Below are 17,614 nucleotides of genomic sequence, written 5' to 3' on the forward strand. Positions count from 1 at the left end.
TCGATTAAACTTTTGGGGGGCTTGGCGAGTTTTTGCATTTGGCGAGTTTTCCAACTATGATTATGAGTATATCTTCTAATCTTATGTTACTGCCACAATTAGCAATAGGAAGAAAAGGAATGAAACAGAGATATATGACGCCCCAAATGATACAGTGGTATCTGATGCCCTAATTGATACAGTGGTATGTGATGCCCTAAATGATCCAATGGTAATTGATGCTCTAATTGATACAGTGGTATGTGATGCCCTAAATGATCCATTGGTAATTGATACCCTAATTGATATAAGTGGTATTTAATGGTAATTGTCATTTGATTTTGCTATAGTGGTATTGGATGGTAATCGTCATTTGATCCTAAGTGGTATTTATGGACTAACTTGGGTGTTTGCAGAAGCATCCGTTGATTGATTTTGGTTACGAAATTCCATGGTATGTAGATTTCAATTTTCAAAGTAAATTCATTGATGGTGTTTTCAATTGTTAGTTATGAAATTTCCATTTAATTGATTGTAACCATTTACCTCATTCACTTGAACATAACTAATATAACTGTCTTCCTATGAAAATGAAGTAAAGCTATATTTCTTTAATATGTTAGTTGTTAGTTAACACCTGGGAAAAAGTGATGTTACATATGGTATCAGAGCACTAGGTTCAACGCTGAAACCTTGGGCCCAACATTGTTTTTAGAAAAAAATGATAATATAATGTGGAAAAAGATTTATTTTTCGTAATTGGATATTTTACAATCAAGTTTGAAAAAAAAATCACATTGGGGAATCATCCAGAAAAGTTGGGAAGGGCTGAGATGATTGTGTGGTCCATATGAAATGGACAAGTGTATACACAACAATGTCATAAAGATGAATCAGAACCAAGGAAAATGACATGATTGGCAAGTGGAGCGGTGGTGATCAGGGTTGTTCATTTGCCCATCTAAATCCTTGGCCAAGGTCGTTTAGAGGCATGCTTGCTTAATTTGATCACAAGATGTCGGTGGTGCCAGTTAATCAGGCATGCCCGCTTATTACTGAGCGAACATTCTAAACACCAATATGCTCGGGTGGCAGGACCAAAATGGTACATGTGCCTTATCCCAGGAGGGAGGGCCATTATCAGTAGAGAATGAGAAGATTAAACTGGGTCCAAATGTCGAGGCTTGCACAATACAAATGAGTTTTCATAACATTGATGAGAATTTATCTAAACTTTGATGGTGACTAAATATTTCTTTTCAGTTGAATGTTCCCAGTGTTTACTTTATGCAATTATATTCCTGTTCTTATGAAATGGTAGTAATATTTTGGACTTGAACTGAAGGAAAAACAAAATTGTGAACCATGATTTTGAATGATACTTATTTATGATGTTAATCAAACGACAAGGTCATTTTGTGCTCCAGTATGGAGTAAAGACACTTGCATAGTTGAAACTATCAATGCTTATTTATAGATGTAACTTTTGTTTGGTTTAAATTTTTCGTGAAACAATTACACTGACAAGATGGGCATGAAAACCTAGGTCACACAAATGGAAAAGATAAACTTCCAATTATTTACAGGTGAATGATGAGCATGCTCAGATGAGCTACTCGATAAGAATCTTATGTAAATTTGTTTCTGATGCTTATGACCAATCCATAACCCAAGGATGGATCAAGCAAAAAAAAAAAAAAAAAAAAAAAAAAAAAAAAAAAATATATATATATATATATATATATATATATATTTTCAGCATGAAAGGTAGAGATCCTTCGAAATATAAGAGTTTTGTATCAAAATATGGTGGACAAAACTGCACTCCATCTCAGGAATTACGTGTGGGCATGTAGTCTAAGTGTTAAGAGATTGGGACACATATAGTGTGGTACCATGTTAAACATAACCTCTATGATTTTGATTGGATGTATGATGATATTTCATAGTATATCATGTTTTTACCCTTTTACACAGTGCTATACATATATAATACACATGCGATGTTGACCTTACCATAAGGAAATAACAAGAGATATTGAGCTGTTGTATATTGTTTTAGAAATGAAGTATATATTCTATCATGAGATGATTATTCTAATAAAATGTTATTGTGATAAGATGGGCATGAAGGCCGAAGTTACATAAACGGGAAAGCATGTATCCACTAACCTTTTTCAGGGGATTTGTAAAGGATGATTTATTCATTAAATAGGTACCATATGCCAGACGGTGTGTATGAGTGATTTAAATTATATGATCAAGTTATGATCTAGAACATGTTAGTTGAGGAATTACAAATTTTGAATACTTATCTTATTCTCAATTATTGAACATTGGAAAATTTTCTTATGAGATATTAATATGAGAATTGAACTAAAGATATTGTGAGTGTCTACATGAGTATGATAGGAATATGAAATAAAATATCCTACAACATAATCAACTCAAGTAATGCTAAGGTGATCACAAGTATGGTAAAGAAAACTCAAATGAGCGCGTGTTTAATTTTATGATATTATGCAGGCATTTTTTTGGAAGCAGTGAGATAAAGGAATAATAGACCTTGAGTTTTGATCATGTTTTAGATTTTGATCCAATTTTGAAAAGAAATGATATCATATATACATCTTGTATTTGGAATATTCTTTTATTGTCTAAAATTGCAGAGATCATTGAGGACAATGAAACACAAAGGGGAATGGTATGTTATATTCCAATTTTAAATGCTCTTTTATAATGTTTATTACAAGTTCAAGTTCATCGAGGACGATGAAACACAAGGGGAATGGTATGTTACATCCCAATTTTTAACCTAATGTTCATATAGCCGTTGAGGTTCACATGAAGTTAATTGACAGTTAAATTTTTTATAATCTAGTGAAAAGGTAAAATGGTTAGTCGTAATTTCATATGAAGTTAAGATGCTAGTTGATTATTTATCATGAATTAATGTAATTGAAAAGATGTTTAGCTGTTATGATTATTTTGATTAATAACTTGTTATGGTAATATGATTTAACTGCGGAGAACTTCCTTGTAGAGAGCACGTCAAAGGGGTGGAAGCATTGTCAGAAAATAATTGGGCACAGGAGCATCATCATCACTGAACAAATGGGTATGTATTGTGAATCACTATGGTTGAGGTCTTAGCGACTGCATAACAGGAAACACACATTAGACATACATGAGTTATTAAATAAACAATTAAAAACATAAATTACCTTAATTAAAATATATTGCATACCTCAAAGGTTTTGATTGATCTTTCACCATATTATTATAATATATACCTATATACGTACACAGATATAAAATAAAGTGACACCATAATGTTATTTTCAAGGTCATGGGAGACGGGGAGACTTAAAGGTCTTCGGCACTGGTACTGGTACGACAATTTTTCAAAAATAAGAGACGGGGGTACTTGGAGATGACAATTATTTTTTTAATAGTTTAAAGAGTCTAATACTAAATACAAAATTTGAAAATAGTAATATTGTAAAACTAAAAGACTAAAATAAATAATAACAGTAATGTCACATTAATATAGAGCCAAATATTTCAGAACTCACATAATCACAATATTGTATCTCATTGGTCTTAATTTTTGTATTAAAAATATTAAAATGAGGGCTATAATACATAAAATTATTTAATATTATATTTTACATTTATATTTTATTAGGAGACTTCGGGGAGACTTCACTTTTTGGAATAGGAAACTGGGAGGCTTCAGGAGACTTCGTCATGAAGTTGACTGGAGACATGAAAAGTCTTTGAGACATGTCTCGGTCTCTGAGATGCGATTTTTAGGGGGCTCCACGTAACCATGATTATTTTCTTTATAATAAAATGATGCCACCTCACAAATATATCTACGTGCATGTAGATAGATATAAACCATAATTATTTTCGATTTATAACTTTCAAATCTTTTTCCATCTTTTTATTCTTTTTCTTGCTTGAAACTGATTGAACGCTTGGCACATTTATTTGGCGTGAGCCAAAACATTTCTTTTATGTTACGGCTTCTTGGAAGCCAAAAAGACATATTATCTCTTTTTATTAAGAAGTCGAGAGAGGCAGAATACATTCATTTCTCTTCCATCACCCGACTTCCCTGTTCAAGCGTCCGATTTCCTTATTTTTCACTTGACTCTTTCATATTACCCAACCACATTTTTCTTAGCATTCAATACCTCTGTAGTTACCATCTAGTAACCATTGCATTGTTTTCCCTTCCACGATTTCCTTGTTATAATTAAGTTCTGCTGAAATCATGAGTAGTATTCATATTGGAGATTAGCGTTCAAGATCTCTTGTAAAGAGTGAGGCGGATTGATTAAACATCTAGCAAGACTTCATCTTCTTTCTAGATTATATCAGGTTATGTGGTTAACTGAAACCCAAGTATTACAATATGTTTTCCCTAATTAGTGGTTATTACATTCCAATTATACAACAGTAAGCTACAGTTTATATCACGATACAAATCATTTGCTCAAATATCATCAGATAGACCATTTCTAAGGTAGAGCTGTTTATGATAAATAAAAACCAAGTATCCATGATATGATATGATATTTTATTTTTACCACTGAAAGTCTGAATTAAATGATATTTATTCTGCAAGCCTTAAAGATTACATTTCTTGGAATCACAGATTGTGATGAGTTGGAAACATATAATATTCTTATATTAATTGAAGATCAATAGAGAGAGCTGGTTGCTCTGAGATTCAATCACTTGGGACTCACGTGGCTGTATAGCCAAGGAAAAGGGTGAAGAGGTGAGAGAAAGGAATCTGCAATAACATGAAACAAAATCAGATGTGACTTAACAATGTTTATCATTTTGAAATCATTTAACAGCTCATGCATGATCATGTTTATTGTTTTTCTTCTGTTGTTAAGTCAAGTAGTGAGATTAGATACCAGGATGTTCAGTGGTTGATAAGGTGTTCCATGTTTATTTCCTGTAGGGAGGGCCTTTCTAGTTAAATAAAATGTGGAAATAAGTTTAAGGTCCGTGGTTGAGAGGTTAAGTCCTTGACAATGTTTCCCCTCCCCATGAGATGTCAGGACGTGCATCAGATAAAAATAAGTTGAACATTCAAACATTTATAGGTAACAGGTATTTTACTTTTGTGATGTTTATTCAAGTAAGAAGATAAAATGGAATCATTATATATCATCATTTCAGATATTTTCCTTTATTGAAAGCAACTGTTCTGGTCAATATAATTTGTAACCAGTTAGATCGATTGATCTTCCAACTGAATATGGAATATAGCTATAGCATTGTTATTTCAGTCTTTCATTTATAAGAATAATGATTATGAGCATATCTTCTAATCTTATGTTATTGCCACAGTTAGCAATAGGAAGAAAAGAAATGAAACAAAGGTATATGATGCCCCAAATGATATAGTGGTATCTGATGCCCTAAGTGATACAGTGGTATTTGATGCCCTAATTGATACAGTGGTATGTGATGCCCTAAATAATCCAATGGTAATTGATGCCCTAATTGATATAGTGGTATGTGATGCCCTAAATGATCCATTGGTAATCGATGCCCTAATTGATTTAAGTGGTATTTAATGACAATTGTCATTTGATTTTGATATAGTGGTATTGAATGGTAATCGTAATTTGATCCTAAGTGGTATTTATGGAATAACCTGGGTGTTTGCAGAAGCATCCCTAGATTGATTTCGGTTACGGAATTCCATGGTCTGTAGATTTTAATTTCCAAAGTAAATTCATTGATGGTGTATTCAATTGTTAGTTATGAAATTTTCGTTTAATTGGTTGTAACCGTTTATCTCATTCACTTGAACATAACTGATATAACTGTTTTCCTATGAAAATGAAGTAAAGCTATATTTCTTTGATATGTTAGTTGTTGGTTAACACTCGGGAAAAAGTGATGTTACAGTTATCACCCTCAAGAATCATGTTTTATTTCCAACAAAATAACATGATATAAAAATAATAAAAGAATATTTTGGCATAAGTGTATTCTAGGAAAATAGAAATAGCAAACGAAGTCAAGCAAATGCTAGAGTTTGCACAAGAAGATTAAGGCATAGAACAGTAGAAATAAAGGCAAGCAAAGGGCAAAGATTGCTTTAAGATAAAAAAAATAGGCAAGTAAAGGTTACAGACTACTTCAGGCAAACAAACCTTTATAAAGTAAGACTCATGTAATTTCCACAATCCATTTAAGTTGGATAATTGCCTTTCTAGATTAAACTGTGTGTGATTTTAAATCATCAGCGTTTCAGATCATATTACAGGATCCATTATTAGGATGAAGCAATAGATAGAGAGAAAGCCATGTAGTATGATCCGAAATGTTGATGATGAAAAATCACACAGTTTAATCCATAAAGGCAATTATCTAACCTTTATAAAGGTTTGGAAAAGCTCTTAGAAAGTTATGTTCTACATGGTAGCCTAGTGGAGAATTATGTTTTCATTGTTCAACATCAAAGAGGATTCTAAGGCAAAGATGATGGTGTTTGAAGAAGAACATGGTAGAATTTTACATACTTATCTTAAACCAATAAGCTTCTGTGGAATAAAAATTTAAAAACCTTCTAAAAAGGGTAAAAATTTGAAAATGCTTGATTGAATTCATGAATCATCAGGTTTAAACAACAATTGCAAGAGCTTCAAATTGAAGCTAAAGTCTTCTAAAAGTAGAAGGCTTAACTAAAATAAGAAAAGCAACACCTAAATGACTATTAATTAAAGAATCTGAAAGACTAGCTAAAATTAGCAAAAGATGTTAAGAGATTTAATTAGCATAATAATTTAAGGTACAAAAATATTCTAATACCCTCCCTTAATGGTCATTCTATCAATTGCACCAAGTTAACCCTAAAGCTTAACAAACGTTTCTGGAGTGAGTGTCTCGGTGCGTATATTTGCAGTCTAGTCCTCAATGGGGACATATTGCAAACTCATAGATCCATGATAAGTTTGTGGATGAAATGGTAATGAAGCTCAACATGCTTTGTCCACTCAGGGAGGATTGGATTTTTGGCCAACTTTAGAACTCGTTGATTACCATAGAACAAGTGAGTAGGTCTTGCTTGAGGCATTTGCTTGTCTACACGCGTCCTTTAAAGCCAAACTTCATCACAAGCTGCTTTAACAGTACCCAAATATTCAACTTTGGTGGAGGAAAGAGCTGCTGCCTGCTGCTTCTTGCTGATCCATTTGGGGGCACTTGTTCCCAAATTGAAAAAATACCAGAAATAGTCATTTTGTCAACAACACAACTTGCCCAGTCTGAGTCTGGAAAACCAACGAGCATAGAATCTGTGTTTCTACTATACAAAATGCCAAAATCATGAGTACCCTTCACATATATGAGCACACACTTCACTAGAATCCAACGTTCATCTTTTGGGGTTGTCATGAAGCAAGAGATATAGCTCACAACATAGTTGATGTCAAGTCTAGTGGTAGTGAGACTGTGAGATAGATGAGGTACCCACTAGTGGCGTGGATGTTGATTTATCCACCACCAGTGAATCTGATTTAGTTTGAAAGTTTCAACCCTTCTCCATAGATGTAGATGTCGGTTTGTAATCATGCATCCGGAACTTATCCAAGAGGCTTTTGACATAATTTGTTTGAGATTTGAAGTTGTAGTTTTTTGTTTGCCAAACCTTTACATCAAGACAATAATGGAGAAGTGCCAAATCTGTCATATCAAAAGTTTGTCACAAATTCTGTTTAACCTTCTTGACCAAATGTGTTGCACTACCAGTAATGATCAGATCATCAACATTAGATGACACGAATAAGAATCTCACCACTAGCATGCTTGATATACAAATTAGAATTAGGATAATGTCGAAATCCTTGATCAATCAAATACTTATTAATCTTGATGTACCATGCATGTGAAGCCCGCTTGATGTCATAGAGAGTTTTTACCAATTCACAAACTTGGTGTTCTTTACTAACAATTTGAAACCTTTAGGTTGTGTCATGTAGACCTCTTCTTGCAAATCACCATCAAGGAAAGCACTCTTGACATCCATCTGATGAACTCTCCATCCAAACCGTTAGGATTAGAGAGACAGAAATAACAATTACATGTAAATATAACCAAATATCAGAAAAGAATAAAACACACAAAAGAGAACACAAGACATAAAGATTTAACATGGTTCACCCAATCCCTAAGCTACGTCCACCAAACATCGAGCCCAATATTCTTATTATCCAATGATTACAACCTGATTACAATATGCAATCCCTTGCAACTCAATACTGCTGCAAGAACCTACTAAAACATCATACATCATACAATCCTTAACCCTAAGCTATTTATTACAAACTTTTTGCCGCTTACAAAATTAGGGTTATTATTTCATCTTAACAAGTTAACCCTAAAAAATACTTGATGAGTCAGCATTGGGAAATGGTTGACGAGTCAACTCAAAAATCCTTGATGAGTTAACGATTTTTTTTTAGGCAATGCCCTGGACCCCAAAGAATTATGAAAAGTGTACAATACTTTCCTAATTAGTTACCATATATCAACACAAATTGAGTTGAACGAGCAAGGACAAGCCAAATGGTATCGATTTTGGCCGTGGGAGCAAATGTCTATTCATAGTCGATGTCCTATGAAAACCCTTTAGCTACTAACCATGCCTTGTGCTTAGCAAGTGTGCTGTTAGCGTTATATTTGACCTTATATATCCATTTGCAGCCAATGGGCTTCTTCCCCAATGGAAGATTTGACAACACCAAACTATTTTTTTTTAAGAGACTTTGATGTTCAATTGCCATAACTTGTTCTCATTCTGGTATACCTATAGCCTTTGAATATGTTTGAGGCTCAAAAATACTCTGAATGTTTGACATAAGAGCAAAGTTGATTATGGTACACTGCTTTCTCTTATTCTTTACAGATCTATCCTCAACAAGTTCATCGTCATGAAGATCGCTAATTGTCTTGACCCACCACTTAGGTCGGAGAGTAAAACCAACATGCGTTGTTGGAGGAACAACATCACTTGGGTCACTGTATGTTGATCCTGAGTGTTTTGAGGAATGGCAAGTGGCATTATGTAATCGAAATCCTTCCCATCAGGTGAACCAAATGGGCACGAACATCTAAATTTGTAGCCTATGAAGGTTGATCCGCATGACTCAAAACTGGACAAGAAGGTTGAAACGTTTGGTAGCCACACAATCTTCACAAGGAGGGTCTCAACCAGTGTAACAAGACTCGGACTCGGCAAGGGTAACTTGACTCGTGAGCCAGCTCTGACTCGTGAGCCGGCTCGGCGGTGACTCGACAAAGTGAAAAAACCTCAAAATTTTGAGATTTTTTAGGATTTAAAGAACATTCCATGCACCCATTATTGAATAAAGCGTAAAGACACAATAACATCATTAAATAGAAGATAATTTGATCATAATGCACATACTTAAAGTTAAAACTTAAAAGTCAAACATCGATTACATAAGTACAATACTACAAACTTACAAAGGTAAATTGCTAAAAGTAAATACTATATTACTAGTAATTAAAGTCAAACTAAGATAAATCCATGCAAACCATCAAAATGTATATGTATTATCATTTATGCATTATGAAATCCAACACATCAAGATTCAATAGTCATCATCAAATTCAAATGTTCCAAATGCTGATCATATATTAAGTTAAACTGTTAAACAAAAAGTTAAAACAAGACTATAAGTCTACAACTATGGCTCCTAGTCGGAGTCCTCATCATCATCCTCATCCTCAGGCTCATCGTCATCATCATCGTCATCGTCATCGTCATTCTCATCCTCATCCCCAACCTCAGCCTCAACCTCAGGCTCAGTATAATCTATAAATGCCTCTTAGTAAGGCGTCTAAGGTAGGTCCTGGATGTCTCAGTATCCATAGCATCAGCCTGTGAGGTGCCTCTAGAATCAACTGTACTCTCTGCCTCTGGCTCTGCCAATGTTTGTGAGGTGCCACTAGGAACAACTAGAGCTCTCTGGTCCTCTGCTGCCATAGCCACAGCCTTAGCTTGGCCCTCTCTATCTGCTTGGTCAAGCCACTGTAGGTCCTCATCATCAAAGACAGGATCAGTAGCCTTAGTGATCCAATCAGACTCTGGATCAACCTCCTCTAGAGTAATCGAAGAGGTGTCAGTATCCAAAATCTCCCTGATCCTAATGCGCAAGTTGTTAAGACTAGACTATTCATTTTCTACACAGACCACCTGTTACGCCTCTTCGAGTGGATGTGCTTGAACATGCTCCAGTTGCGCTCACATTCAAAAGCGCTACTTGGCTGGCTCAAAATGTGGATGGCAATTTGCTGAAGGTTTTTGGTTGACGGCCCCAAACATTTGCCACCATCTATCTGAATTTTGAAAAAAGGAAAACAAAAAAATATTAGTCTCATTTCAAAATTTGAACTTTAAGTTTAAAGCTAGAAATTTAGAAACTAGATTTTATAAGGCTTAAGCTGCAATCTTTACTTGGCTGCAATTTTGTACGACCTTTGCAAATTTGACTTGAAAAAATGGGCCCTGATGCATTATTATAGGCATCCATCTCAAGCAATATATATGTGGGATTAGGGGACATCTTCGATATCACTGTGTATAGGCCACTAAGAACCTCCTCATCCGCTTTGAAATCATCCCAGAAACGATATGCCGGATTGAGATAATAGGCTGCTGCGTGGATGGGCTTATGAAGCTGATTTTGCCATCTCCTATCAATTATGTCCCAAATAGGGCTATAGTTTTCCTCAACTCCTACATATTTGGCCTTAATAGTCTCCTTGACCCTATCCATGCCCTCATAAATGTAGCCCATAGAGGGCTTCTCGCCATCAGCAACTCGTAGGAGGGCTACAAGGGGCTCAGTGATCTACAAAACAATTAAACAAAAAAACAATTTAGTGAATGATGAAACTTTGCAAAGTTGCACAATGAAAATAAAACAAAAATATGTATGAGATAAATTAATTTATAAAATTTTAAGACTTAAGCTTTTAAAATTTAAAATTTAAATTTTAAATTACCTCCACAATCTTCGAACATGGCTCCCAAAAATCATCATCATCATAAATGCATTTTGTTGCATCTATCCCTGCAGGGCTGTTGGCGAAGGAGGAGGAACTCCATTCTGGACCAACAAACATGCACCTCAACTCTAACCTTGAACTCAACAAGGATTTTAGTGTGATAAAGTTAAGAGGCAAATCTTGTGATACCAGGACGAGCCAACTCCTTTCCTTTCGTGTATTTCCTCATACTGCTAAGGTGAACTTACAAAGATTTTTGGCCTTGGTAACACATGATTTCACCCATACAAGCTTGCCAATATCCTCTAACATGAGGTCGATGCAATGGGCCGTACATGGAGTCCAAATTTTTTTTTGGGTGTCTCTCCATCAATAGTTTTCCTGCAGCAATTTTAAATTAGTTAGTAAACAATGAAAATTTTTGATTTATTAAAAAACTTTTAATTTTCAAAATTTAATGAAAAACTAAAACAAATTTTTTAGAAGTAGAACTTAAAAAGTTAGAAGTTAAAATTTTACCTGCAGCAACATAATTAGCTGCATTATCTGTCACCACTTGGACAACATTGTTTTCCCTCACCTCCCTTATGACCTCCTCAATAGTCTCACATAAGAATTTTTTTCATTTTTCACACATGAGGAAGCATCTATGGACTTCAAAAACATGGTGGATCCTGAAAGTGAAAATTAAACAAAATAATTATCATTCAAGAATCAATACTCAATAAAACAAAATTTTCGTTATTCAATAATAGTATATATTAAATTTTAGACTTCAAGAAGTAGAGCATGATGAATTACCTCCGCTAGAAACAAGAAAATTTAGGAGGGTTCCGGACCTCCTATCTGTCCATCCATCCATAATGATGGTACACCCCTTTTGGCTCCAAATCTTTTTGTGGTCCTCCAATTCAAGTTTCATCTTCTCAACCATATCTAGCGAGAGGGGGCCACTCAACTCATCTTCAGTGAGGGCTTTGAATCCCGCACTATAGATGGAAATTACATCAATCATCCCTTTCCAATAAGGAGTCCTATTACATTTATAAAAACATTTTAATTATCATATTTCAAATTTTCAACATCAAGTTAAAAGTATAAAATTGAATATAAATTTTAAAACTTAAAACATAAAACAATCAAATATAAATGAAGTTGAAAACTTGAAGTACCTGGCTGCTATAAATGAAATGTCGCAGAAAAACCAAAACTTGCAAATTGCTCTTACTCCAGCTTCATTTATCTCCCTATTCCAGTGCATGCTCTCAAGTGAGGGTTGTGCACCAGGAGTGGTACGCGGTACAAAAAAATTGTCCAACTTACTAGATTTTTTGACTCTAGGACGAAAGGTAAAGCCAACACTACTAGAAGGGGTAGCAGCAGTAGCATCACTAGAAGTGCAAAGAATAGATGTAGAAGAAGCACGAGCAACAAAAGCACTAGGACGATAGGGGGGATGGGAAGAACCTTCTCCAACACAGCCTACTGGCTCAGAAACATTTGCAGATGAGCGTGGAAGGGAACTAGAACCAATCTGAGCTAACTCTTCTAATTGTTTTCTTTTTAATTCTTTTTCTTGTTCATATTTTTCCAAGGCTACATAACAAAAACGTTGAGCCTCAATAGTTGCAGCTCCACAAGGCTCATAATCATGACCACGTATGCCAACAATATGGTATTTTAATCTATTTATCCCCCCACTATTAATGGTTTTGCAAAATAGGCATTTTGTTTGAGTTCTCTTTATACCCGGAAATTCTATGGTGAACTTCCAACACTCATCTTTTTTGTTGGTTTTAGAGAGCTTGGGTTTTTTTACCTCTAGAAGCCATTATGACTTAATTAAGGAAAAATGTAAAGGTTGCTGCAATAAGACATTTTAGATCAAATATTACCATTTCAGCATTGCATTTTATGAAGATCTAAAGTAAAAAAAAAACTCATAAACAAACAAAAAAAATTTATGCAAAAAACCTATAAGCATAGACAAAAAAATCATCAAAATCTAAACAATCAAGTCTTACCTCTTTCAAATGCTTTGGGAAGTGTTGAGAAGAGCTCCTATAAACTCCTTGATGATCTAAATGCAAGCTCCAATGTCACAAATGCAAGCTTTTCTCCTCCTTTCAGCTATTTGCAAAACAAGAAAACTCTATTTCTCTTCTACCTCTCTCTTTTTCTTCTTTTCACTATAGACTGTTATGGGAGCCCTTTTAGGGTTTAATGAGTGAGAAATGTGAAAAAAAAACATTAAAAAAACTTGTAAAAATTTATATTTTAATGGTCCGATTTCAAGCCTATCGCGGCCGAGTCAAGGGGGGCCGGGTCACGCAAGTCACCGAGTGACTTGCGAGTTACGCGAGTCACTCCTCGTGACTCTCTGCTCGCAGGTCACGAGTCATTGTGACTCGGCGAGGTCAGCGCGTCTCGCTGACTCGTGTGACTCGCATGACTCGCCGCGAGTCACGTTACCCTGGTCTCAACAAAAGGCTCAAGCTACTACACGCTCTGATCAAAAGTTATTTGCCTCTTATGTGTTAGTGGCCACATGCCCATCTAATCATTAGACATCATTTGCTTGGTACATGGACTTTGATGCCTCTCAAATTTTCATTCATTGACAAGATGTTAAGTTCAACATGTTTCAAAAGTCCAAGGCTTTAGTAAAAAAAGAGTCAGGCCCTCCGACAACCACTTTTTGGTCTGATAATGGTGGAGAATTTTGTTGCTATGTGTTCTCCAAATTTTGTGCATCAACTTACCACACCATACACTCCACAACAAAATAGTGTTGTTGAGCACAAGAATTGTATAGTCACTGAGATAGCTTTCTTACGTTCTAGGAACATAATAGCTTTCTAAACCCTTCTGCTTGTGCAACCAACGGATTTTCATAACAAAATAAAGGCGATCAATAAAGAGTTTTCCTTAACAAACTACTGAACAAGAATATTGAATTCATTTTCATGGGACATTAACTGCTTTTAACTACAAACGATTAACTAAAATAACAAAGCTCAACTGAAATAACTATATCCATGATCAACTGAAACAATGATCAACTGTAATGACCATAATAACGATTAACTGAAATAATTGTAACAATGATCAACTATAATAATTGAAATAACGATTTACTGAATCAACTGTAATAACTATAATAACGATTAACTGCAATAACTGTATCAATGATCAACTGTAATAACTAGAATATCAATTTACAATCTTTCCATACATATAAGTAAAGTAAATGCTTTACATGAAAAAGAAGAACATACAAGAAATATTCGACGAGTCTTTAGTTGGTTGTGCAAGCCGCGACTTTCGGTAAGAGGAGAAGCATTGAGTTAGGCTTAACATGGTTACTTGGCTTTTATTTGCCATAAACAACTCTAACTTAGAGAAGGTCTAACCTATGATATTAAGTAGGGTATTTTGTATCATGATATAAAGTGTAGCTTACTGCTATATAAATTGGAATGTTGTAACAATTGATAAAGAAATCATATTGCAATGTTTGGATTTTTGGTTAACTACATAAGTTGGTATAATCTGAAAGAAAGAATGGAGTCTTGCTGGATGCTCAACAACCCACCTCAGAAAATATCTTGAACGCTAAATTCTAGTATGAATATTGCTCATGATTTCAGCAGAACATCAGTATAACCAAGAATCATGAAAGGAAAACAATGCAATGGTTACTAAATGATAACTGCAGGGATATCGGGTGCTATGATAAATGTGGTCAGGTAATATGAAGAAGTCGGGTGATAAACAAGGAAGTCGGGTGCTGGAAAAATGAATGTATTTCGCCTCTCTCGACTTCATAATATAAAGAGATTATGTGTCTCTTTGGCTTACAAGAAGCCGTAACATAAAAAGAAGTGTCTTGGCTCTTGGATGCCAAATAAATATGCCAAGTGTTCAATCGGTTTCTAGCAAAAAAAAGAATAAAAAGATGGAAGAAGATTTGAAGGTTATAAATTGAAAATAATTATGGTTTATATTTATCTACATGAACGTAGATATATTTGTGAGGTGGCATCATTTTATTGTAAAGAAAATAATATTATGGTGTCACTTTATTCTTATATCTATGTGTATGTACATAGGTATATATTATAATGATGTGAAGAAAAGATCAATCAAAAAAACCTTTGAGGTACGTATTATTTTTAATTAAATTAATCTATGTTTTAAATTGTTCATTCAATAGCTCATGCGGGTACTTCATTTGTATCCTGAAGTTGAAGTCGCTAGGTCCTCACCAAGGCAATTTAAAGTCATACCCGTCAACTTGATGATTGGACTAAACTAATATCCCATTCCGTTGATCCCGTTTAGCAATGCTTCCCCACTTCATCTTCTCCTGCAATCACCCTTGCAATATTTCCATGAGAATAACAAGTTCCATAATAATTTTTCATGATAACATTTAATATAGATAAAGAATTGCACCATAATTCTAAAATCAAACAATTGGTAAACATCACATGACAAATAATTGATAATGACCATCTTCATTAAACATTTAATATAATGAATACAACGGATATAAATAACTACCTACTTCACATGATTATGAAAGAAAAATCCGTTTAATTTAACGGCTATGAATAAATTTAAAATTAGGTCAAAATTTGGGATGTAACAGCTTGCAATTGTTTGGTTGGAAGAAGTTAAAGTCAAGTTGGTAATCCACTGAATGGACAATGTAAGTCCCTTTCAGATAACCAGCATATCACATCATTATAAATGAGTGAAAGTCCACAATGAGAAGGGACCTTGAGGTTGTCTCATTTGATCACACAATCTATGTATATCATTTGGCATATGAGCATCCTTATCCAAGAGAGAGTTGGAAATTTGGTGTTTCATCTAAAATACTATTCAAGTCTACATGTTGTAGTGAAACAAAACTCACATCAAGAGGTACTTTCATGGTCAAAATTTTATGTTCCTACAACCTCTTGCAATCAAGGTTCCATCAAACAAAAATTTCGGCTGTTAATTTTATCATTTTTATTGTAGAATATAGTACTTAACATTCTTTAATTCATTTTTTTTGTTTTTGATTTTTTGATTTTGTTGGTTTTCTCTCCAATTTCAACAAGTTGCAAATTCTTCTGCTAAACAAAATTGCAGTACATACTCTTTTATCCACTTAGTGAAGCGTATTAGGTTGGCTGCAAAAAGAGCAAAAGACTTCACCATACATGGTGGCTGAAGGGGTCAAGTCTCTGTTACCAAGCCCAAATTAAGGCCACAGAAGCCTTCATGACTGTCGAATGCCATTTTTCATAATTTACAAGATTGTAAAAAAAACATTCACAATTTTATTCTTCAAAAGAAAGAAAAACATTTTAAGGGTCGTATTCATTTTAAATGCATATTTGGAACCTGGCAGATTTGCCCCAAGTCTTGGGATCGTTTGCCTTGGGTGCACCTCAGGTGCTTCTAAGACATACCTAAGACATAGGAACCAGATCCTGGCTGAATGTTAACTAGAGTCAAACCCTGGTTAAACCTAGACTATAGGCAGATACTGGCCAAGTTAAGGCTGGACTGAGATTGGATTTAGGATCCAGTGGCCCCGACTGGTTTGGATTCATCCAAGGTTGGCAAACCTTGTTACATAGACCACAATGGCTCTTAGTACTAAACCCATTTTTAAGCTACATGTTATCTTTGGACATTTTGAGCTCCACCTCAATCCATGTTCCCTGGACTGAAAACTGTCATAACATCTTGCTTCTGCAAAACTCTGACAATCTTATCGAAACCTCATGAATCTAAGAGAGAAAAGGCTATGGTGGTTTATTTATCTCCAATATTTTATTAGTGCACTACCTCTATGCTGTTCTGAACTTCTTACTTTTCTGTTTAACAGGAGGTCTTGCTCTTGTGTTGGTGGTATTCTTAATTCATGCTCCAACATTCATAATTTTCCATATTCTTCAAAAGAAAGAAAAACGTTTTGAGGGTTGTATTCATTTAAATGCATATTTGGAACCTGGCGGATTCACCCCAAGTCTTCTGATGGTTTGCCTTGGGTGCACCTCAGGTACTTCTAAGACATACCTAAGACATAGGAACCAGATCCTGGCTGAATGTTAACTAGAGTCAAAACCTGGTTAAACCTAGACTATAGGCAGATACTGGCCAAGTAAGGCTGGACTGAGATTGGATTTAGGATCCAATGGCCTTGACTAGTTTGGACTCATCCAAGGTTGGCAAACCTTGTTACATAGACCACACTGGCTCTTAGTACTAAACCCATTTTTAAGCTACATGTTATCTTTGGACATTTTGAGCTCCACCTCGATCCATGTTCTCTGGACTGAAAGCTGTCATAACATCTTGCTTCTGCAAAACTCTGGCAATCTTATCGAAAGCTCATGAATCTAAGAGAGAAAAGGCTACGGTGGTGTAATTTATCTCCAATATTTTGTTAGTGCACTATCTCTATGCTGTTTCCTAACTTCTTACTTTTCTGTTCAACAGAAGGTCTTGCTCTTGTGTTGGTGGTTTTCTTAATTCATGCTCCAACTACACAGGCTGT

The 17,614-nt window shown here is 34.9% G+C and overlaps 1 protein-coding gene across 3 annotated transcripts in view; it reads left to right on the top strand.

The window, feature by feature from the left end:
- SEC15A (exocyst complex component sec15A) overlaps positions 1-17,614 on the top strand; it is a 44,619-nt gene that overhangs the window by 25,772 nt on the left and 1,233 nt on the right. Inside the window, exon 3 of one of the 3 annotated variants that reach the window (XR_016362009.1) lies at positions 3,023-3,097. The exons of the other annotated variants lie outside the window; for them this stretch is intronic. The gene's annotated coding sequence lies outside the window, so the exon portion shown is untranslated. The remainder of the gene's footprint in view (positions 1-3,022; positions 3,098-17,614) is intronic. 3 annotated transcript variants of the gene reach the window in all.

This window comes from Cupressus sempervirens, chromosome 3 (assembly GCF_028749045.1).
Source record: "Cupressus sempervirens isolate cs-2001-9-10 chromosome 3, ASM2874904v1, whole genome shotgun sequence".
In the NCBI taxonomy this organism is placed as follows: domain Eukaryota; kingdom Viridiplantae; phylum Streptophyta; class Pinopsida; order Cupressales; family Cupressaceae; genus Cupressus; species Cupressus sempervirens.